General features: G+C 41.2%; 1 protein-coding gene across 1 annotated transcript in view; it reads left to right on the top strand.

Annotated features, from left to right (window-relative positions):
- LOC121580913 (tenascin-R-like) overlaps positions 1-25,503 on the top strand; it is a 184,663-nt gene that overhangs the window by 74,713 nt on the left and 84,447 nt on the right. Inside the window, exon 2 of the mRNA XM_041896100.1 lies at positions 8,564-8,610. The gene's annotated coding sequence lies outside the window, so the exon portion shown is untranslated. The remainder of the gene's footprint in view (positions 1-8,563; positions 8,611-25,503) is intronic.

Raw genomic sequence — 25,503 nt, 5'->3', positions numbered from 1 at the left:
CCCTCCACACAGCCCAACGGCCCAATGCATTCCAATGCATTGATCAGATCCTGGCCACTTCTACAGGACAGTCCGATATGCCAATCCAGATCTGACAGCCAGGCCAGCACAGTCCACTTTTAGTATAGACACCACCAGGGGGTTGGTTGGCTTCGTCACCCACTTTGACATCACAGCCAATAGCCTTGTCCTGGACGCTGATTAAGTGGAATAATGCCTGTGGTGAGGCATACAGCACATATGTCTATAAAGCTCTATCACATCTATCTATCGCTGCCTCATCCCAGCAGAAATCAAGATAAACCTCTTTTAGGTCAGATATTTGCGGGCTAACACATTGTCGGTCAGAACTCTCTATGAGCATACAGAAATAAATGTGGTTGTGCCCCGTACTGCCTCCAGGGAGGCAATGTCATCTCTGAAGTGATAGGAGTGCTTGTGACAGTTGTGACAGGAGCCTTCAGAAGTCTGCCTGTGCCGTTGTCAAGCCACTACCAAGCTGACTGGCAGAACAAAGGCCTGATATGAGTGTAGATGTGTGGGTCCCAACTGGGGTAGCCTGCTCAGCAGAACATTGAGAGATTATTGTCTCAGCTAATCATTTTATTAAAACATTTGTTTATTCAAGCATGCAGACTTTTCAACAGACTTTAAGAACATGTCATAACCAGGACTTACTATACAGCTTCATCCCAGGAAATTGTCTGTTTTAGTTGCATTTCCATCCCAGATGCATAAGTTATATATACAGTGGGGAAAAAAAGTATTTAGTCAGCCACCAATTGTGCAAGTTCTCCCACTTAAAAAGATGAGAGAGGCCTGTAATTTTCATCATAGGTACACGTCAACTATGACAGACAAATTAAGAAAAAATAATCCAGAAAATCACACTGTAGGATTTTTAATGAATTTATTTGCAAATTATGGTGGAAAATAAGTATTTGGTCACCTACAAACAAGCAAGATTTCTGGCTCTCACAGACCTGTAACTTCTTCTTTAAGAGGCTCCTCTGTCCTCCACTCGTTACCTGTATTAATAGCACCTGTTTGAACTTGTTATCAGTATAAAAGACACCTGTCCACAACCTCAAACAGTCACACTCCAAACTCCACTATGGCCAAGACCAAAGAGCTGTCAAAGGACACCAGAAACAAAATTGTAGACCTGCACCAGGCTGGGAAGACTGAATCTGCAATAGGTGAGCAGCTTGGTTTGAAGAAATCAACTGTGGGAGCAATTATTAGGAAATGGAAGACACACAAGTCCACTGATAATCTCCCTCGATCTGGGGCTCCACGCAAGATCTCACCCCGTGGGGTCAAAATGATCACAAGAATGGTGAGCAAAAATCCCAGAACCACACAGGGGGACCTAGTGAATGACCTGCAGAGAGCTGGGACCAAAGTAACAAAGCCTACCATCAGTAACACACTACGCCGCCAGGGACTCAAATCCTGCAGTTCCAGACGTGTCCCCCTGCTTAAGCCAGTACATGTCCAGGCCCGTCTGAAGTTTGCTACAGTGCATTTGGATGATCCAGAAGAGGATTGGGAGAATGTCATATGGTCAGATGAAACCAAAATAGAACTTTTTGGTAAAAACTCAACTCGTCGTGTTTGGAGGACAAAGAATGCTGAGTTGCATCCAAAGAACACCATACCTACTGTGAAGCATGGGGGTGTAAACATCATGCTTTGGGGCTGTTTTTCTGCAAAGGGACCAGGACGACTGATCCGTGTAAAGGAAAGAATGAATGGGGCCATGTATCGTGAGATTTTGAGTGAAAACCTCCTTCCATCAGCAAGGGCATTGAAGATGAAACGTGGCTGGGTCTTTCAGCATGACAATGATCCCAAACACACTGCCCAGGCAACGAAGGAGTGGCTTCGTAAGAAGCATTTCAAGGTCCTGGAGTGGCCTAGCCAGTCTCCAGATCTCAACCCCATAGAAAATATTTGAGGGAGTTGAAAGTCCGTGTTGCCCAGCGACAGCCCCAAAACATCACTGCTCTAGAGGAGATCTGCATGGAGGAATGGGCCAAAATAGTGTGTGAAAACCTTGTGAAGACTTACAGAAAACGTTTGACCTGTGTCATTGCCAACAAAGGGTATATAACAAAGTATTGAGAAACTTTTGTTATTGACCAAATACTTATTTTCCACCATAATTTGCAAATAAATTCATAAAAAATCCTACAATGTGATTTTCTGGATTTTCTTTCTCATTTTGTCTGTCATAGTTGACGTGTACCTATGATGAAAATTAAAGGCCTCTCTCATCTTTTTAAGTGGGACAACTTGCACAATTGGTGGCTGACTAAATACTTTTTTCCCCCACTGTAGAATGCAGAGGTCTTGTAATGCCGGAGTTCAGTTGCTTAATTCATTGAGTGACTCATGCAGTAAATATTCTGAAGCACAGGAAGGAATCACTTTCAACATATTGGTTGTGGATCTTGAACACTACACATGAATCCACCTTATTTCCTCTAAATGTCCTCCGCATGTGCTTCCTCCCACCCTCAGGTCAGCGGCTACTTTAAGTGATCTCTGTAACTCACTAATCTAAGAATGAGTTTGATAAAGAACGTAATGTATGCTGGTGTTTGGTCATTTGAGCCTTGACTATATAAACAAGACAGAATTCAGTAGAACTGGGAACCAAATCCATGAAGATTGTATGACAGCATTCGATCTGAAATCAATTGCTAAATATCTATGGAAGACAAAAAGGCATTTCAAATTAATCAGAGACTTTAGGTTCCTTTGTGGGTTAAGAAAGCTGTACAAATAAAATAGTAATGCTACACTGATTGTGTTAGAGTTTCCAATGATCTTACCCAATCACTCATTCCTAAGGCTACTCAAGTAATGAACTGGCCAATTGCTGACCCAAACAATTATCACAATGTTAATTGACAGGACATCTTACTTGTTTACTGAGGGCAGCAATGTGTAATAACACAGATGGGACTGTATAACATGCAGGGGTCACCAACAACAACAACAAAAATACTTGTTTTTATCTCAGAGGAAGGCATATTCCTAATTCCATCCCTGCTGCAATAAGGGTCAATAGCAATTGATTGAGGAGTGCACTTTCGCTCTCTCTCACGTTCTCACCCTCTCTGTGTCAATATGGAGGAAATCCAAGACTGGCCTCCTGTCCTCACCTCCCACCCCAAACCTCTCTGCCCCCCACACCTCTCTGCTCCCTACACCTCTCTGCTGCAGTCCAAGGAGAGAGTGAGTGGGGGCTGTGGGTTCAGTGTTTCCCCTATATTCATTTAATCGTTGCTACCACTGCAACAACAAATATATATATATATATATATATATATACAGTGGGGGAAAAAAGTATTTAGTCAGCCACCAATTGTGCAAGTTCTCCCACTTAAAAAGATGAGAGAGGCCTGTAATTTTCATCATAGGTACACGTCAACTATGACAGACAATTTGAGAAGAAAAAATCCAGAAAATCACATTGTAGGATTTTTAATGAATTTCTTTGCAAATTATGGTGGAAAATAAGTATTTGGTCTCCTACAAACAAGCAAGATTTCTGGCTCTCACAGACCTGTAACTTCTTCTTTAAGATGCTCCTCTGTCCTCCACTCGTTACCTGTATTAATGGCACCTGTTTGAACTTGTTATCAGTATAAAAGACACCTGTCCACAACCTCAAACAGTCACACTCCAAACTCCACTATGGCCAAGACCAAAGAGCTGTCAAAGGACACCAGAAACAAAATTATAGACCTGCACCAGGCTGGGAAGACTGAATCTGCAATAGGTAAGCACCTTGGTTTGAAGAAATCAACTGTGGGAGCAATTATTAGGAAATGGAAGACATACAAGACCACTGATAATCTCCCTCGATCTGGGGCTCCACGCAAGATCTCACCCCGTGGGGTCAAAATGATCACAAGAACGGTGAGCAAAAATCCCAGAACCACACGGGGGGACCTAGTGAATGACCTGCAGAGAGCTGGGACCAAAGTAACAAAGCCTACCATCAGTAACACTTTACGCCGCCAGGGACTCAAATCCTGCAGTGCCAGACGTGTCCCCCTGCTTAAGCCAGTACATGTCCAGGCCCATCTGAAGTTTGCTAGAGTGCATTTGGATGATCCAGAAGAGGATTGGGAGAATGTCATATGGTCAGATGAAACCAAAATAGAACTTTTTGGTAAAAACTCAACTCGTCATGTTTGGAGGACAAACAATGCTGAGTTGCATCCAAAGAACACCATACCTACTGTGAAGCATGGGGGTGGAAACATCATGCTTTGGGGCTGTTTTTCTGCAAAGGGACCAGGACGACTGATCTGTGTAAAGGAAAGAATGAATGGGGCCATGTATCGTGAGATTTTGAGTGTAAACCTCCTTCCATCAGCAAGGGCATTGAAGATGAAACGTGGCTGGGTCTTTCAGCATGACAATGATCCCAAACACACCGCAACGAAGGAGTGGCTTCGTAAGAAGCATTTCAAGGTCCTGGAGTGGCCTAGCCAGTCTCCAGATCTCAACCCCATAGAAAATCTTTGGAGGGAGTTGAAAGTCCGTGTTGCCCAGCGACAGCCCCAAAACATCACTGCTCTAGAGGAGATCTGCATGGAGGAATTGGCCAAAATACCAGCAACAGTGTGTGAAAACCTTGTGAAGACTTACAGAAAACGTTTGACCTGTGTCATTGCCAACAAAGGGTATATAACAAAGTATTGAGAAACTTTTGTTATTGACCAAATACTTATTTTCCACCATAATTTGCAAATAAATTCATTAAAAATCCTACAATGTGATTTTCTGGATTTTTTTTCCTCATTTTGTCTGTCATAGTTGACGTGTACCTATGATGAAAATTACAGGCCTCTCTCATCTTTTTAAGTGGGAGAACTTGCAATTGGTGGCTGACTAAATACTTTTTCCCCCCACTCTATATATATATATACATATATTCATTTAAATGTCTGCTGGATTCTCTTTTAAGATCAGAGTGACAAGTTACAACAAGTTACATGTCTTCCTCAGATTCTTATCAGATCATCTGAGAAACCTCCAAGGTAACTAGCTAGCTATCTTGTAATCCTGGAAGTGTAGCCAACCTTATATATAGATGTATGTAATAATTCTTAGCTAAAATACAGTAATGTTATGCTAGCTAAATTATTTTTGGTGTCAATATATAATTGGCTAGGGATGTCAGTGAGACCAAGAGATAAAATTAAACTGTCCTCGATTTTCAGAAGAGTTTAATAAGAAGAGAACATCATTTAATTTGGAGTAGAATGTCCTTTAAAGAATTCACAAGAAATGGGAGATACCTAGTCAATTGCACAACTGAATGCATTCAACTGAAATGTGTCTTCCGCATTTAACCCAACCCCTCTGAATCAGAGAGGTGCAGGGGGCTGCCTTAATCGACGTCATCGGCGCCTTTTTAAACCTCAAATACACTCCAAGTTTAAAATGTCCTGTTCTCCTGCAACAGGGTGATCAAATTAAGATCCTACATCTGTAGCATGAGGGATGTTTCCAGTGAGGGAATGGGGCTTGTAGAAAATCAGCGGCGGCTTGTATGCCTCTTTACCTTCGCTGCTATACGAAGTGGATGTGCAGTAGCAGGTTATGAGTGGGTCCAGAAGGCTGTTGTTGTGCCTGCCACAGGCCATAAAGCCATTAAAAACCTCTTAATCAGATGTGGCTTGCCCACAGCACATCACTTGAACTGTCAGTTCTTTTATGCTGACTTAGATGGATACATTTAATAGTTGAAAGCATGGGAAGAAACACTGCATGTAGCTGCAAGCAAGGAGTGCGTGGGCTTATTTTAAGGCGTTGCTAATGTGGTACATTTTAAGAAAATAACTAACTAACTGAATGGACTTGGCAGGTCAAACTTTTACCTTTTTGGATGGGATTTAGGGTATAAGTTCTTGGGTTTTGATATGTAGCCCATCGCTAGTTTGCTGTCTGCTGCTTTCTGACTAATGAACTGTGCTTCATTGAACCCTGCCACTCAATGACATGCAAGCGATAAAAGCACTTAGAAGATCCTTGAGTATGGCAGGCAGGAAAAAAGAAAAGTCTCTGCTCCTGGGTGGACTCTTTTAAAAGCTGAAACATGCCTGCTTTTTGTTCACCTCTAAAGATAGTGCAAGTGTGGCATTTCATTGTGCACATACATTTTTTCCATTAATTCGTTTTTTTTTTTTTTGGGGGGGGGGTCCCCATAACTCCACTAGAAATTGGCTTATGTTATTGCCTCTAACTCCAGGGCTCTGATTTGAAGAGGCCCATGCTAAGAAATTGATTTATGGATTTTAATTTAATTTTGCATCCAGGAATGTCAGATAGTCATAGATATGCACAGCCAATTTTGTCCCACCCTTGGCCTGCCCTGCTGGGAACTGGCAAAGTCCAGAATAATGACTGTGGAAAGGGCCTGTGGTCTGCTGGGTTCAGGTTAATCATACCTGGGACTGCTCTGTGAGAGTTGGCATCCTGAATAACTGAGGATTCGCTTAACTCGCTTAGCCTTGTAAATACCCTTCAGCAACTATTTTGTTTCCTTCCAAAATGCTGTTTCATATCTCGTGGACTAGGCTAATAGCTACATAAAAGTGATTACTAAAACATGTCTAACAAGAAATACTTGGCCTGGCCTTACATAAAACATTTATTTGTATCCCTGTGGCATTTTTGTATGCAGTGATAGCTAGAGTATAGCCTATTGCACACAACAATAAACCAAGAAAACGCCAAAGACAATTGAAAGCTCAAATGACAAGAGAAGCAACTTTATGTAAATAAAGCTGATATATGAAGCCTATTCTTGGACTAAAAATGATTTTCTTCTACTGTTCAATAGACCCTCAACTGTGTTGTTTTTGCTCCTACTGTAATTATTAGAAAACAACACACTGCCACTGTATTCATTTACTGTATAATCTCTCCTAATTCAGCAAGAAAGTTGGTGAGAGTAATGGATTTTGCAACCAGTGTTGAATTCATTATTTCAGTTAGTAGTTTCTGAAATAAAAGCTGGTATCAAAAGGCTAAGATACTCAGAGAGCTTTTAACTGCTAACAATGGCTCTTTCTGCTTGCAGTTATCCCATCAGCCAGCCCAAAATATCCTTTGTTTCTAGGATGAAAAGTGTGTCTTAAATTAAAATGCTCCATTTATCCAGTAAATTATTATGCATATTATCATTTGTGTATTGAGGCATGACACATTTTCATTATAAAAAAAAAAATGTTTTTCACTAGTGTGAGAAGTCACATTGAGTGGCTTTTCATTTCCATTTCGTTACTCATTCTGAGGTTGAACTTGATATGTCATAGTCAAGGTTTTAAAACTCCAGTTGTGGACTTAGAAATTCAGAGAGAGAATATTCATGTCTACCATGTTGGAACCAAAGGTTTCATTATATTGTTTGAGGAAACCAAAATACAGTTTAATAACAGCTTTTATTTTTCTCCCAACCCCTACCCATTTTTCATTGGTAGAAAAGGACAAAACAGGTTTACCATGACAGGTGATAAATGGATACTGTGGGGGAATCCATCTGCTGCATCAACACATTGAAAATGGGATCTCCAAAAGATAACAAATTACAGGAAGCCAGCAATGATTTACACAGAGACCAGCCACAAGTAGTATTGTAGAGATGCTTTTATTCTCCTTATAGTGATATTACTACTGGCAAAGTGACAAATTCCCCCCAAAACAATATGTCATGTATGAATTAATAATATGCTATTCTGTTTGCTCTAAATGACTATTATTATTATTAGCTTTGCTGACCTGCTCAATGAACATCAGGAAGCATTTTTAATTACATTTAAAATACCTTTCTCTCACAACTATATATAAAACTGAATGACCTAAAACAGGATAATCTGTATCATTCTCCACCTCCAGGACTGGGTTGGCAGAGAAATAGTAAACAGTGTGTGTGCCTGTGTCTGTGTGTTTGCTTGTGTGTGTGTGTGTGTGTGTGTGTGTGTGTGTGTGTGTGTGTGTGTGTGTGTGTGTGTGTGTGTGTGTGTGTGTGTGTGTGTGTGTGGCACAATAGTACAAAGTGGACGGATGCCCTTGTGGCCAAGGGCCTTTCTCTTAGGCACACTGAGATAGGTATCATCAGCACCATGTCATGTTTAAGATCTAACCCTGCAGCCATCCTCAGTGTATAATAAAACTGAATAGCTGTCGAAGAGAGAGAGAAAATGAAGCAATTTTGGTGTATTTGCAATTCCTTAAAGCTGACAACACAAGCTGCAAAGGCTGTCGCTTTATCTCCCAGTAGGTGAGGAAAGGCCCTGAGGAAGAGACAAGGCGAGGAAAGTATATGAGGATTTCTCTTTTCATGTTGAGAGAAGTATCCTCTTCACTACTTTGTGTATTCCAGCAGCAGGAGGGTGTTCGCGTAGTATAAATGTTCTTTACCATGGCTGACAGAGAGCTCATGGGCAGGGGGATAGGCTATGTGTGTGTGTTTGTGTTTGTGTGTGTGTGTGTGTGATGTCTGACTATAATACCTCTCTTTGTGTGTTGACAGGTGCAGGATTAGACATCGGCATAGGAGAACTACTGCTTGAACTCAAGGTAAAACAACATAATCCATAAAGCTGTGATTTATCATTCAGTATTCATGGTTTGGAAGTCAGCATGTATATTGTGTTGACATGTATTGCCTGTTCAATGCATCCCTCAGTGTACAGTAAATGTGATGACAGTGACAGAACACTGGTTTGTTATAAAGCTATCATCCCTACTAGTATACATTTGATGAAGCATTTAGAGACCAGTTTTCTTTCATCTTCAATTAAACCAAATTTCCTAAACTGGTTGAAAACAAGTGAGTTATCACTTGTTGCATGCTGCAGAGTATCCTGATGCTCAAGAGGCCAGAGTAACCGTCTGAATGACCCGGCCACACTTAATTGTTACTAATGTGATCACAGCAACACAGCCAGGGCTTAGCACTGAATCGGTAATGGCGTTCTGTAGAGATTCATTTATTCGTTCCACCATATAGCAGATGAGGATTTTTTATGTACGACGTGAGGTAGCAGGCTCAGAGACGCTAGATCCCTCTGGGATATGGCATCTTTAACTTGTTAATGAAATACTTAGAGGGATTGTTGTTATTGTGGCGGCGCGGCAGAAATGAGATTGTGAATTAAGCCACTGGAAGCCTTAGATCATCATGCATGCACCAGTCATGATTACGTATGGTGGTGACAGTAGCACACACACACACACACACACACACACACACACACACACACACACACACACACACACACACACACACACACACACACACACACACACACACACACACACACACACACACACACACACACACACACACACACACACACACACACACACATGCACACACACAAAGCCCCTTATGCTGATGAGTTGTCCTCCCAGGGCAAGGTACACTAGACCTGGCAGTCTAACGGGTAGCTGCCTGTTAATGAATTAGACCTGGAGTCACCGGTCTGGGATATTCTGGGAACTGAACGGATCAGAATTCAATGCCACTGGCACAGGCAGTGGTGATACATGATAAATCTAGCCAAATCGTACCCTGGCTTGATCAATACAGTTTTTGCCTATTGCTTACACACTTTTTGCAGAATTTGGCTCATTATGTCAAAACTCAACACACAAGCCAATCAGACATAGCACTTGGAGATTAACAACTCACATTAATGCCAAAATTAAACACTGCAACAAAACCATACACACAAGCAACATTTGAATTACTCTTTCATATCACCAGCAACACACTGATGGGCTTTATATAAAACACTGCAGTCTTTGTGTTTCTATTTTTATTGTCATTTTATTGTCATTGTCTTCTGTAAAACTCAAAAGTAGAATTTCTGCAGTAATCAAACAGTATTTACAAAAACATTCTTACAGAAATTCTTACAGTTTTTTCCAACTGCTTACACACAAAATCTTTTCATGTCACACGATTTTTTAAACCTCTCACTCAAAGTGCAAAACTACACACAAAATCTCCAAAACCATAAGCTATTTCTCAGCCTTTGACTCAGTTGTCAATTGCATAAAACACTTTTTTCAAAACACTACACACAATTCTCTACCTAAAACACAAAAATCTAACAGGAAGTGACTTGCTTTCCTTTTCCAAACACAACCAATCAAAATGCTACACTTATTCACCAGGTCAAACACACTCTCCTCACATGTTCAAACACTAATTGCTTAACTGATCACTAACCAATCACTGCTTTACTGTAGTATAGGACTGTTTTGAACAATGGATGCCAACAATGGACAGAGAGCAAGAGGAGTAGGAGGGAGAGGCAGGGGACAACAACGAGGACAAATTCAAAGACGAATAGTTGGAAGAGGAGGAGGAAGAGGAGGAGGAAGAGGAAGAGGAAGAGGAAGAGGAAGAGGAAGAAGAGGGACGAGGGCAAGAAGAGAAGGAAGGAGAGCCATCTCTGATGAGATTAGGGCAACACTTGTTGATCATGTGATCAACCACGGTTTGACCATGAGAGAGGCTGGACTGAGAGTCCAGCCCAACTTGAGTCGATTTACAGTGGCGTCCATAATTCGAACCTTCAGAAATGAGAACAGGTATGCAACTATCTAATGACTATTTTAGCATTACAGTTTTTCCAACTGCTTACACACGTTTTCAAAACTATGTCTCCTTTTTTCAAAACTCTACACACAATTCCCAAAACTGCACACACAAAATGCTAAATGCCTCACATCTCCTTCAAAATGTAACACTTCATTCAAAATGCCATAAACACATGTCAGAATGAAGCATTTGCATCAAATGGCAAACACTACTTTCATAATAGTAAATTTTTGGATATACCATGTAAACACTGTTGTTCTAAATCTAAAGCCCTTTGGTCTTTCATAGGCTTATATATACATTCCAATACAATGTTCTACAGTGAAAGTAATCTGCTGAGAGGGGTAACAAGTACACTGTAAACACCAATGCAATGTAGAAACAGAAAATATTTATTAGGCCAAACATTACTGTTGTATACAGTAGCATACAACAAAACCATAAACATATGTAAACCAAAAGTATATTCTTTAGAATACAGTAAAGAACACAAAAGTGTGTGTGGGGTCCGTGGGGGGGGCAGTCCAGGAATTGGTAGGCGGGGGGCAGTCACCAGTGCTAAGCTACGCTTCATCTCTTCTCCGGGCTGGGTCTGGTCACAATACTTCGTCCACATCACAAGATACGTTTTCTCTTGCCAAACATCGAGGGAAGTATCTCCTAGCATGGCGTATCCAACCTTGAACAGAGGCAACCTCTATGTCCCCACATGCGTCCTCCATTGCCTGGAGAAGCGGCACGCGGGCATAGGGTTGGCAATCATACACTTTCAGCGCCAGGCTGAAAAGAATTCCTCTATGGGATTTAGAAAAGGTGAATATGGGGGGTAGGTACAAAACTACAAATTGTGGATGGGTGGCAAACCAGTTTTGGGCCAGAACAGCCCGGTGAAAACTAACATTGTCCCATATAACCACAAATCTAGCAGGCTCCCTGATATGGATCAGGGACAAGCATTGTGTAAATTGCATCCAGAAAAGTGAGGATATGGCCGGTGTTGTACGGACCCAGTGTGGCATTGTGATGGAGGACCCCGTTTTGAGTGATGGCAGCACACATAGTTATATTACCCCCACGCTGTCCAGGGACATTGGTAATTGCCCTCTGTCCTATTACATTTATTCTGCGGCGCCTGGTTTTGGTGAGGTTAAAGCCAACCTCATCCACATAAATAAATGTACATGGGCATCCATCTCCAATACTCTCTGTAACAGACAAAAGGATATACAGATGAGTAAATATGGTATGTCTGAAGTACTGGAAGTAGTGTTGCATACATACCTCTACAAAGTAATGTCGCAGATTCTTGACTCTGTCAGAGTTTCTCTAAAATGGCACCTTGTAAAGTTTTTTCATCGTCACTTGGTGCCATTGGAGGATGCGTTGTATGGTCGACAGGCTTACAGCATTGATGTTGTTAAATATGGTGTCATTATTCAAGATATGCTCTCTTATCTCTCAAATCCTAATTGCATTGTTGGCCAAAACATATTTATAATTGCAGTCTCTTGTACATCTGTAAACAAACGTCCTCGTCCTCCATGATGTCTTTGCCTTTCCACTCTGTACAGAATTCAAACACAGTATGTGTTCAGCATAGGAACTGTAAACAATGTACACAAAAATGTAGTACAGCATGATAACCAACCTCATTCATTCAATGCAGTGCAGTACATGGATGGCTTAGAGTTACAAATGTTTATGCAATACTATGCAGTCATACGTATTTTACAGTACATTACTCTAATGCTAAAATAGTCATTAGATAGTTGCATACCTGTTCTCATTTCTGAAGGTTCGAATTATGGACGCCACTGTAAATCGACTCAAGTTGGGCTGGACTCTCAGTCCAGCCTCTCTCATGGTCAAACCGTGGTTGATCACATGATCAACAAGTGTTGCCCTAATCTCATCAGAGATGGCTCTCCTTCCTTCTCTTCTTTGCCCTCGTCCTCTTCCTCTTCCTCCTCCTCCTCCTCCTCCTCCAACTCTTCATCTTTGAATTTGTCCTCGTTGTTGTCCCCTGCCTCTCCCTCCTACTCCTCTTGCTCTGTCCATTGTTGGCATCCATTGTTCAAAACAGTCCTATACTACAGTAAAGCAGTGATTGGTTAGTGATCAGTAAAGCAATTAGTGTTTGAACATTCGAGGAGAGTGTGTTTGACCTGGTGAATAAGTGTAGCATTTTGATTGGTTGTGTTTGGAAAAGGAAAGCAAGTCACTTCCTGTTAGATTTTTGTGTTTTAGGTAGAGAATTGTGTGTAGTGTTTTGAAAAAAGTGTTTTATGCAATTGACAACTGAGTCAAAGGCTGAGAAATAGCTTATGGTTTTGGAGATTTGGTGTGTAGTTTTGCACTTTGAGTGAGAGGTTTCAAAAATCGTGTGACATGAAAAGATTTTTGTGTGTAAGCAGTTGGAAAAAACTGTAAAGTAATGTACTGTAAAATACGTATGACTGCATAGTATTGCATAAACATTTGTAACTCTAAGCCATCCATTTACTGCACTGCATTGAATGAATGAGGTTGGTTATCATGCTGTACTACATTTTTGTGTACATTGTTTACAGTTCCTATGCTGAACACATACTGTGTTTGAATTTTGTACAGAGTGGAAAGGCAAAGACATCATGGAGGACGAGGAAGCTTGTTTACAGATGTACAGGAGACTGCAATTATAAATATGGTTTTGGCCAACAATGCAATTAGGATTTGAGAGATAAGAGAACATATCTTGAATAATGACACCATATTTAACAACATCAATGCTGTAAGCCTGTCGACCATACAACACATCCTCCAACGGCACCAAGTGACGATGAATCAACTTTACAAGGTGCCATTTGAGAGAAACTCTGACAGAGTCAAGAATCTGCGAAAAACGGGGTCCTCCATCACAATGCCATACTGGGTCCGTACAACACCGGCCATATGCTCACTTTTCTGGATGCAATTTACACAATGCTTGTCCCTGATCCAGATCAGAGCCTGCTAGATTTGTGGTTATATGGGACAATGTTAGTTTTCACCGGGCTGTTCTGGTCCAAAACTGGTTTGCCACCCATCCACAATTTGTAGTTTTGTACCTACCCCCATATTCACCTTTTCTAAATCCCATAGAGGAATTCTTCTCAGCCTGGCGCTGGAAAGTGTATGATCGCCAACCCTATGCCCGCATGCCGCTTCTCCAGGCAATGGAGGACGCATGTGGGGACATAGAGGTTGCCTCTGTCCAAGGTTGATACGCCATGCTAGGAGATACTTCCCTCGATGTTTGGCAAGAGAAAACGTATCTTGTGATGTGGACGAGTATTGTGGCCAGACCCAGCCCGGAGAAGAGATGAAGCGTAGCTTAGCACTGGTGACTGCCCCCTACCAATTTCTGGACTGCCCCCCGGGACCCCACACACACAATTGTGTTCTTTACTGTATTCTAAAGAATATACTTTTGGTTTACATATGTTTATGGTTTTGTTGTATGCTACTGTATACAACAGTAATGTTTGGCCTAATAAATATTTTCTGTTTCTACATTGCATTGGTGTTTACAGTGTACTTGTTACCCCTCTCAGTAGATTACTTTCACTGTAGAACATTGTATTGAAATGTAGATATAAGCCTATGAAAGACCAAAGAGCTTTAGATTTAGAACAACAGTGTTTACATGGTATATCCAAAAATGTACTATTATGAAAGAAGTGTATGCCATTTAATGCAAATGCTTCATTCTGACATGTGTTTATGGCATTTTGAATGCAGTGTTACATTTTGAAGGAGATGTGAGGCATTTTGCATTTTGTGTGTGCAGTTTTGGGAATTGTGTGTAGAGTTTTGAAAAAAGGAGACATCGTTTTGAAAACGTGTGTAAGCAGTTGGAAAAAACTGTAACATCAAATTTAGCAACAAAACAAAAGTAAAAAAACAAAACAATTACTGGATAAATTGCTATTGGGGGAAAAAACATATACTTGTTTTGTGTGTGTGTGTGTGTGTGTGTGTGTGGTGGGGGGGGCGGGGGGCTTATGGATCACGCCTTCTGTTCGGATCTGGCCACAAGACCTCGTCAACATCACAGGCGATGTCCTCACGGGCTAGGCATCGGGGAAAATATCGCCTTGTGTGCCGAATCCACCCTTGGATTGATCCACTTCAATGTCTCCACATGTCTCTTCCATTGCTTGCAGAAGAGTCATGCGGGCATGTGGTTGCCGATCATATACTTTCCACCGCCACGCTGAAAAGAATTCCTCGATTGCATTTAGAAAGGGGCTGTAAGGGGGCAGCTATAAAACTGTGAAATGATTATGGTTGTTGAACCAATCTCGGACCAGAGCAGCCCGGTGGAAACTAACATTATCCCAGATGACAACAAACCTGGCTGCTGTGGTCTGTCCTGCACAACTGCATGTAGTGCATCTAGAAATGCAATGATCTGTCCTGTATTGTAGGGACCTAGAGTGGCATGATGATGAACTCCTTGGACACTAATTGCAGCACACAAGGTGATATTTCCCCCACGCTGCCCAGGGACATTTACAACAGCCCTTTGTCCAACTACGTTACGGCCCCGACGCCTGGTTTTGGCCAGATTGAAGCCTGCCTCATCCACGTAGATGAACTCATGCGGCAGTTCGGCGGCATCAAACTCCAGAACTGTCTGTAACAGAAAATATTGAATAGTGTTACTGAAAACACATACAGTAACTACAATGTCTATATTTTCACACAAATAGGGGCTGGGTTGGGTGAGTACAGACAAAAACTACAAGCTACAGGCAGGGCAGGTGGCAGCATAAACCCTCATTCCCACATCACAATATATAGTATGTAAAGTAAAGTGACACATACCTGCACATAATCATGGCGCAGATCCTTGACCCTGACACTGTTCCTCTCAAATGGCACCCTGTACAGCTGCTTCATTCTGAAGCTATGTTTCTGTATGATGCGACTTAGTGTAGAAATGCTGACCCTGTTGATATTGTTGAATTCATTTCCATTTGCAATTATGCGTTGTTGCAACTCACGAAGTCGGATTGCATTATTTTCTCGCACCATTTCAATGATGGCAAGCTCTTGTTGTTGAGTGAAGAGCCGTTCCCTTCCACCTTGAGGAGGTCGTCCAACCATTCTGTAGAAAATGCCACCACAAGATGTCATTGGTTAGGTTATTTTTCACATACTGTACTTTCAAACTGTACACAGTACTGCAACATCACAATGGTATTCCTTTACATATACAGTACTTCACAGCACTACCCATTTTTGTATAGTATAGTTAGTACAGTAATACTATAATATGATACAGAATCATGTGACACAACAGAAATAATAATAAAGGGGATAATAACAGAGGAACATAGGTACAGTCTGGAGTAGAAACTTGAAGATATACCTGTTCTCCAGTCGGAATGTCCTTATTATCGATGCTACTGTGTAGCGACTGAGGTTAGGGTGGACTCTTTGCCCAGCCTCCCTCATGGACAGGCCATGATTTATCACATGGTCCACCAGAGTAGCCCTGATTTCATCTGATATACGTCTCCGCACTGGTCCTCGTCCTCTTCCACATCCTCTTCCACATCCGACTCCTCTCTCTCTTTGTTCTCCTCTTACTCTGACTCTTACAGTTTTTTTCAATTGTTTAAGCACAATTTTGAAAACAGGGCCCGGTTTGTCAAAACACTACACACAATTAGCACAACCCTACACCAAAGTAGCACAACACTTCAGATCATTTGCAAAATGGAACACTTTTGTCAAACTATACAGGACTTCATAAAAACAATATTTTGTTACCATACGAAACACACACATTTCATATGACTTCAATCTTTTGAACCAGTTACACACTGCTGTTGCTAACCTAAAACACTTTTAGCAAGTCTAATTCTCAGTGATTAGAGTACTGTAAATGAAGTACACAGAGAAAGTGCAACTATACAAACACTACACAAGACCAATGCTGCAGACTGAGGAAAATATCATTTATTTCTCTCCATATACCCAAATCAGTCAACATGGAGAATCACAACAAAACATTTCCCAGTTTTCATACTACTACAGTAGTGTGCATAACACTGTTAGCTCAGCAAACAACAGACAAACGTAAAATACTGTATCCAGCACAGGTTACAATTACAGTAAATAACAACAAACATAAAAAATCATCTGAAAAAAACGGACAATATTGTACAGAAAATACTACAGTAAACATACTATACATTATCTCTTCGCCTAGCTGGCTCTGGCCAGAGAATTTCATCAACATCACAAGCAATATCCTCATTAGCAAGACAACGCGGGAAGAACCGTCTTGAATGTTGAATCCATCCTTGCACAGCTGCGGCGTCGACTTGGTCACAGGCGTCTCCATGGCCTGAATGAGGGGTACCTGAGCCTGGGGCTGGAGATCGTAAACCTTCCACCGCCATGCAGAGAAAAACTATTTGATAGGGTTTAGAAACGGAGAGTATGGTGGAAGGTATAGTACTGTCAACTGTGGATGGTGTTGAAACCAGTTCTGGACCAAAGCAGAGCGGTGGAATCACACATTGTCCCAGATGACAGTGTATTGCATCTGGTGCATTTCATTACCTGCTGTGACGATGTGGTGCAATCGGTCCAAAAATGCGAGAATGTGAGGTGTGTTGTAAGGGCCCATTTTGGCATGACGGAGGAGAACCCCATGCTGTGAAATGGCAGCGCAAAGGGTAATGTTACCCCCACGTTGTCCTGGGACATTGATTATAGCCCTGTGGCCAATGATATTTCTGCCTCTCCTTCTTGCTTTTATGAGGTTGAACCCTGCCTCATCAATATATATGAATTCATGCAGGATTTCCTCAGCATCCATCTGCAAAACTCTCTGAAATACAGTGAAAGACAAGATTGTGTAGTTCAGGATAGGTCTAGTATACAGTCAATGTAAACAAGTCATGTGTGCAGTATGCAACATCACAGTGCTAAAGTGAACAATACAAACCTCCACATACTCATGCCGCAGCCGTTTGACCCTCTCTGAATTCCACTCAAAAGGCACTCGATAAAGTTGTTTCATTTGAACCTGATGTCTTATTCAGGATGCGTGCCAGTGTTGACTGAGAGACCTGATGGACATTATTGAAAATGGCATGGTCACCGATAATGTTGGCTTGTAGTTCTCTGAGCATGATAGCATTATTGGCCAAAACCATGTTTATTATCTCTCTCTCTCTTGTTCTTGCGTGAATATGGGCCCCCTTCCTCCTTGTCGTTCCCGACCCTCAATCCTATGTAGAGAATAATACATGTAACTTACTGTACAATGTCACAGGAAGGGGTATCACAAGTGCTGATATGGTGCATACAATAAGCGGCTGATTACTGTAACTGTAGACAGATCTTCTTTTACCTGTTTTCCTGTCGAAAAGTCCTTATGACAGATGACACTGTATATCTGCTAAGATTTGGCTGAACTCTCAGTCCAGCCTCCCTCAGCGTCAATCCGTGGTTCACAACATGGTCCACTAGTGTTGCACGAATGTCATTTGATAAGTTTGGTCCTCTTCTTCTTTGTGCACGTTCTCCTCCTGCTTCAGGTCTTCCTCAACCTCTGGCTCGGCCTCTGCCTCTTCCTCTACCTCCTTCTCCTCCTCTGTGTACTCCTCCTCTCACCCTCACTCTTCTTCTGACTCCTTCCATTTTGGTTGAAGGCAGGTGAACCTACCTGCTGCATTTTTATAGTGCTTAAACCTGATTGGTGTGTCTACAATTTAGCAATCATGTGTTTGTGCACCTGATGGCTGTGTTTAACAGATTGGCTCATAGGTGTAGTAATTTGACAGTCAGTGCTTTGGAATTGCAAGGAAGTGACATCATGATATACTTCTGTGTCTGATGTATACAAGTGTGTTTAGTGTTTTGCAAATCACTGTGTGTAATGTTTTGTAAATAGTGTGAAGCTGACAATGTGCTTACAGTTGTGCAAATCTAGCCTTGTGTTTTGCTCCTTGAGTGTAAGGTTTTGCTAATTGTGGGAAAAGTTGAATTTTAGTGTGTAAGCAATCGTAAAAAACTGTAATGCCTCCATGCTTGCAAAGTTCTAAAAATTGCTTACCTGAGGCCTATTTGTAGTGCTAAGGCTCAGACTGATTGGTGTTCTGTTTCAGGTGTGTATGTAAGTGCATACAATTGCCAGATGAGTTTTGCATTTTGAACAGAGTGTTTTCCCAACGATAACAGGTGATTTCGTTTTTGAACAAAGTGTCTAATGTGAGAAAACGTGTGTAGTGTTTCGCAATAAGTGTGTTACAGAATTGCAAACAAAGTGCAAAGTTGACATTGTGTTTAAGCTATGGTTACACTGTGTTTAAGGTATGCTACAAGAAGTTTAGGTATTGAGGCTTTGGTCTAAGCATTCGGTTTCAGTGTGTAAGCAATGGGCAAAAACTGTAATGGATGATTGGGAATGGATTGGTTTCACTTTCTACACTTTCCACTTTCTACACTGCATCATAAAGCTTGTTTCCAAATGAGTATAGGTGTATCAAAATATTGTATTAATCACAACCAGTCAAACCTTACTAGGTGGAAGTCACGATGAAACAAAGCTTTTTGAGTCCGCAATTGTTAGCTATGTCCATTATCTTGTTGTTAACACGCTCCTGTTGAAGTGTTTTATTTTTATTTTTACATATTTTTTCTCCACTCCATATCCAAACATACAACAACAACAACAACAACAACAACTTACAGATGCACACAAACAATGACTACATCTCATCTGCCCAGACCTGCATGCTCACACCCCCATCCCTAGTGCCTGTTTTATTGTTTGCCACTTGGCCTTAAATTGTATCAATTTGTTTTTCTCAGTCACCCAAGCTATTTCAATATTTCAATAATACAATGATTAGATCTTTCATTGTGTTAATGATGGCGGATTGATTTCCAAGTTTTTAGTATACGTTTTTTCAAGATGAGTGATGAGAAGAGAATCATCCAGCCCATTAGGTATCTCACTACACCCCCATACGCCATGTCTTGAAATATGCAGACAGACGGATTAAAAGTAAGTTTACATTGTAATACTTCTGACAGCCAACGTTCTAGCTCCCCCCACAACTTCCAGACTTTATAGCATTCCCAGAAAGCATGGATTATTGAGTCATTATTAGTTTAACACTTATGACATGACTCTGCCGTTGTGCTGTAGAATTTGTGGATCTTGTCTCTTGTATAATACATTCTATACATTAGTTTATAGTGGATTAAGCGTAAATCTTCGTTAACTGAAATTGTGTTAGTTATGAGATGGTCAGTTGGATATGCTCTCTGCAAGGTTTTGTATATCTTCCCTATCATATGAACATCCTTTTCTGACTCATATAAGATTCCCTCAAGGTTGCTCTGCTGCCAAAAGACTTCAACATTTTGTGATATGTAACCTTAAATTGCATGCATTTGAAACTATCTACATTGGTCAGTCCAAAATTACTTTTTAATTCTGTCATGGAAATATATTTATTTCCCATTACCAAGTCATTTACGGTTTCTATGCCTTTAGTTTTCCATGTGGACCAATTTATTGGTGAATTCTGAAAAGCTATCTAAGGATTGTTTCATAAGGTTGTGTTTTTAGGGAGTGATATTGGTTCTTGTAGAATACGTTTCATTTTCTTCCATACTGTTATAGTGTTCTTAACAATGAAGTTGTTAATGTTCTTAGCTTTATCCTTTGAAAATAGACACGTAAAAAGATTGTGGGGATGGCGTTTAACTATATGTCGCAAGTAAAAGCCTTGGGTAGCGAATTGATACAATTCCAAGTCTGGAAGGTTAAAACCACCCTCAGACTTAGGAAGATGTAAAACTTTCCTTTTTATTCTATGAATTTTATTTGCCCATATAAAGTCTGTTATGACCGAATATCTTTTTTAAAGAATGTCTTTGGTGGGGTAATTGGTACTACCGAAAATAAATACAAAAACGTATACGTATTTTTGTTATTTGTAAATTCAGGTTTCCTTTACAGTGGCTTGCGAAAATATTCACCCCCTTGGCATTTTTCCTATTTTGTTGCCTTACAACCTGGAATTAAAATAGATGTTTGGGGGGTTTGTGTTTGATTTACACAACATGCCTACCACTTGGAAGATACAAAATATTTTTTATTGTGAAACAAACAAGAAATAAGACAAAAAAACTGAAAACTTGAGCGTGCACAACTATTCACCCCCTCAAACTCAACCCTTTGTACAGCCACCTTTTGCAGCAATTACAGCTGCAAGTCTCAAATCAAATCAAATCAAATTTTATTGGCCACATGCGCCAAATACAACAGGTGTAGACATTACCATGAAATGCTTACTTACAGCCCTTAACCAACAATGCATTTATTTTTTAATTAAAAAGTAAAATAAAACAACAACAACAAAAAAGTGTTGAGAACAGAAGTAAAATAAAATAAAAGTAGGGAGGCTATATATACAGGGGGGTACCGGTGCAGAGTCAATGTGCGGGGGAACCGGCTAGTTGAGGTAGTTGAGGTAATATGTACATGTGGGTAGAGTTAAAGTGACTATGCATAAATAATTAACAGAGTAGCAGCAGCGTAAAAAGATGGGGTGGGGATGGGGGGGGCAGTGCAAATAGTCCAGGTAGCCATGATTAGCTGTTCAGGAGTCTTAAGGCTTGGGGGTAGAAGCTGTTGAGAAGTATTTTGGACCTAGACTTGCACTCCGGTACCGCTTGCCGTGCGGTAGCAGAGAGAACAGTCTATGACTAGGGTGGCTGGAGTCTTTGACAATTTTGAGGGCCTTCTTCTGACACCGCCTGGTATAGAGGTCCTGGATGGCAGGAAGCTTGGCCCCAGTGATGTACTGGGCCGTACGCACTACCCTCTGTAGTGCCATGCGGTCGGAGGCCGAGCAGTTGCCATACCAGGCGGTGATGCAACCAGTCAGAATGCTCTCGATGGTCCAGCTGTATAATTTTTTGAGGATCTGAGGACCCATGCCAAATCCTTTCAGTCTCCTGAGGGGGAATATGCTTTGTCGTGCCCTCTTCACGACTGTCTTGGTGTGTTTGGACCATGATAGTTCCACTACAGCCCCGTCGATGAGAATGGTGCTCAGTCCTCTTTTTTTTCCTGTAGTCCACAATCATCTCCTTTGTCTTGGTCACGTTGAGGGAGAGGTTGTTATCCTGGCACCAAGCGGCCAGGTCTCTGACCTCCTCCCTATAGGCTGTCTCATCGTTGTCGGTGATCAAGCCTGCCACTGTTGTGTCGTCGGCAAACTTAATGATGGTGTTGGAGTCGTGCCTGGCCATGCAGTCATGGGTGAACAGGGAGTACAGGAGGGGACTGAGTACGCACCCCTGAGGGAACACAGTGTTGAGGATCAGTGTGGCAGATCTGTTGTTACCTACCCTTTCCACCTGAGGGCGGCCCGTCAGAAAGTCCAGGATCCAGTTGCAGAGGGAGGTGTTTAGTCCCAGGATCCTTAGCTTAGTGATGAGCTTTGAGGGCACTATGGTGTTGAACGCTGAGCTGTAGTCAATGAATAGCATTCTCACGTAGGTGTTCCTCTTGTCCAGGTGGGAAAGGGCAGTGTGGAGTGCAATAGAGATTGCATCATCTGTGGATCTGTTGGGGTGATATGCAAATTAGAGTGGGTCTAGGGTTTCTGGGATAATGGTGTTGATGTGAGCCATGACCAGCCTTTCAAAGCACTTCATGGCTACAGACGTCAGTGCTACGGGTCGGAAGTCATTTAGGCAGGTTATCTTAGTGTCCTTGGGCATGGGGACTATGGTGGTCTGCTTGAAACATGTTGGTATTACAGACTCAGTCAGGGACATGTTGAAAATGTCAGTGAAGACTCTTGGGGTATGTCTCTATAAGCTTGGCACATCTTCAAGGCAAAACTGCTCCAGCTCCTTCAAGTTGGATGGGTTCCGCTGGTGTACAGCAATCTTTAAGTCATATCACAGAATCTCAGTTGGATTGAGGTCTGGGCTTTGACTAGGCCATTCCAAGACATTTAAATGTTTTCCCTTAAACCACTCGAGTGTTGCTTTAGCAGTATGCTTAGGGTCATTGTCCTGCTGGAAGGTGAACCTCCGTCCCAGTCTCAGATCTCTGGAACACTGAAACAGGTTTCCAGAGATTGCAAAAGTATTCATCCCCCTTTGCGTTTTTCCTATTTTGTTGCATTACAACCTGTAATTTAAATGGATTTTTATTTGGATTTCATGTAATGGACATACACAAAATAGTCCAAATTGGTGAAGTGAAATAAAAAAAATTACTTGAGAAGTGGTGAGTGCATATGTATTCACCCCCTTTGCTATGACGCCCCTAAATAAGATATGGTGCAACCAATTACCTTCAGAAGTCACATAATTAGTTAAATAAAGTCCACCTGTGTGCAATCTAAGTGTCACATGATCTGTCACATGATCTCAGTATATATATACACCTGTTCTGAAAGGAGCCAGAGTCTGCAACACCACTAAGCAAGGGGCACCACCAAGCAAGCGCCACCATGAAGACCAAGGAGCTCTCCAAACAGGTTAGGGACAAAGTTGTGGAGAAGTACAGATCAGGGTTGGGTTATAAAAAAAACTGAAACTTTGAACATCCCACGGAGCACCATTAAATCCATTATAAAAAAATTGAAAGAATATGGCACCACAACAAACTGCCAAGAGAAGGCCACCCACCAAAACTCACAGACCAGGCAAGGAGTGCATTAATCAGAGAGGCAACAAAGAGACCAAAGATAACCCTGAAGGAGCTGCAAAGCTCCACAGCAGAGATTGGAGTATCTGTCCATAGGAGCACTTTAAGCCGTACACGCCACAGAGTTGGGCTTTACGAAAGAGTGGCCAGAAAAAAGCCATTGCTTAAAAAAAAAAATAAGCAAACACATTTGGTGTTCGCCAAAAGGCATGTGGGAGACTCCCCAAACATATGGAAGAAGATGAGATGGTCAGATGAGACTAAAATTGAGCTTTTTGGCCATCAAGGAAAATGCTGTGTCTGGCGCAACCCCAACACCTCTCATCACCCCGAGAACACCATCCCCACAGGAATGATGGATGGCGCTAAATACAGGGAAAGTCTTGAGGGAGACCTGTTTTAGTCTTCCAGAGATTTGAGACTGGGACGGAGATTCACCTTCCAGGAGGACAATGACCCTAAGCATACTGCTAAAGCAACACTCGAGTGGTTTAAGGGGAAACATTTAAATGTCTTGGAATGGCCCAGTCCTCAATCCAATTGAGAATCTGTGGTATGACTTAAAGATTGCTGTACACCAGCGGAACCCATCCAACTTGAAGGATTTGGAGCAGTTTTGCCTTGGAGAATGGGCAAAAATCCCAGTGGCTAGATGTGCCAAGCTTATAGAGACATACCCCAAGAGACTTGCAGCTGTAATTGCTGCAAAAGGTAGCTCTACAAAGTATTGACTTTGGGGAGGTGAATAGTTATGCACGCTCAAGTTTTCTGTTTTTTTGTCTTATTTCTTGTTTGTTTCACAATAAAAAATATTTTGCATCTTCAAAGTGGTAGACATGTTGTGTAAATCAAATGATACAAACCCCCCAAAAATCAATTTCAATTCCAGGTTGTAAGGCAACAAAATAGGAAAAATGCCAAGGGGGGTGAATAACTTCGCAAGCCACTGTATTAGCAGGTTTATTTGCCATTAAGTAGTATGCTTTATTTGAGTTGAACCTGTAGTTGTTGGCTCTTCTCAAAAGTAAAATATCATATTCCTGCTTAAGTTCAGACATTTTATTTCCTTCTTTACCTTGTAAAGATACTTTTTATATATATATATACCTAAATCAGATTTAACTTTTGCAGAGTATGAGATTATCATTCCCCTAATGTACGACTAAAAAGCATCCCAAATTATAATGGGGGTTTGGCTTTTCTCTGTCCACTATCTCTACATTTGTAATTGTAAAGGTTTAAATTTTTTCGTTTACGTATTTAAAACATTTTGGGTGTTCAAATTCTGTCCCTAAGTGTATTTTCTATTGGTGTTATTGAGCATAATACCGGAGAATGATCCGATATCACTATATCATGAATTTTTGAATCCAGTTAAAAATATTGTGCATTTTTGAAAAATTAGTCAATTCTTCAGTAGCTTTTCTTACTTTGAGAAAAAAAGGAAAATAATTTTGTTGTTGGGAATAGTAATCTCCAGGTGTCCTGTAAATTATTTGTAGAGATGAACATTTCAGCCTCTTCGGAGGCTCCCTAAATTTGCATCTGTCAATCTTATCGAATGTGTGATTTAGGTCACCCGCTAAAAAATAGTTTCTGTCTCGATTTGATCTAATATAGCTTGAATTCTATCTAAAAACACCAGATTGCCACTGGTGGGATATACAGTGAAATCAATGTGTATTTTTCACCATGCAAGGTACAATTCATCGTTAGAAAACGGCCTTCTTGGTCCATGTGCTGGGATATAAGGGAAAATGGTGTATTCTTATTAATCAGGATGCCTACACCTCTGCTGTTACTACAGTAGGTGGCAGCATAGGCCTCTCCAACCAAGCTCCTCTTTAAATGTTCAATTTCAATTTTTTTCTGCTGGCAATTTCTTTAAGTGTTCAAGAACCAAATGCTTTTTTCCCCCCATCATGGAGCCTGTGCACATTCCATGTGATAAATTTGATTTTGTTGTTCTTTACCTGTATAGAATCAAATTTAACCTTTTCTGTTCCGTCTATCATTGAAGAACCAAGTAAAACATTTTAGCAGGCATGACATATGAAGGCGGTGGGCATTCCATAGAATGGGAGGATCATTGTATAAATACATAGTTATTGTATACATTACATACAGTATA

This window comes from Coregonus clupeaformis, chromosome 14, assembly GCF_020615455.1.
Source record: "Coregonus clupeaformis isolate EN_2021a chromosome 14, ASM2061545v1, whole genome shotgun sequence".
NCBI classification, from domain to species: domain Eukaryota; kingdom Metazoa; phylum Chordata; class Actinopteri; order Salmoniformes; family Salmonidae; genus Coregonus; species Coregonus clupeaformis.
Note: the sequence above shows the minus strand (reverse complement) of the source record. Positions and strands in the feature narration are given on the sequence as shown.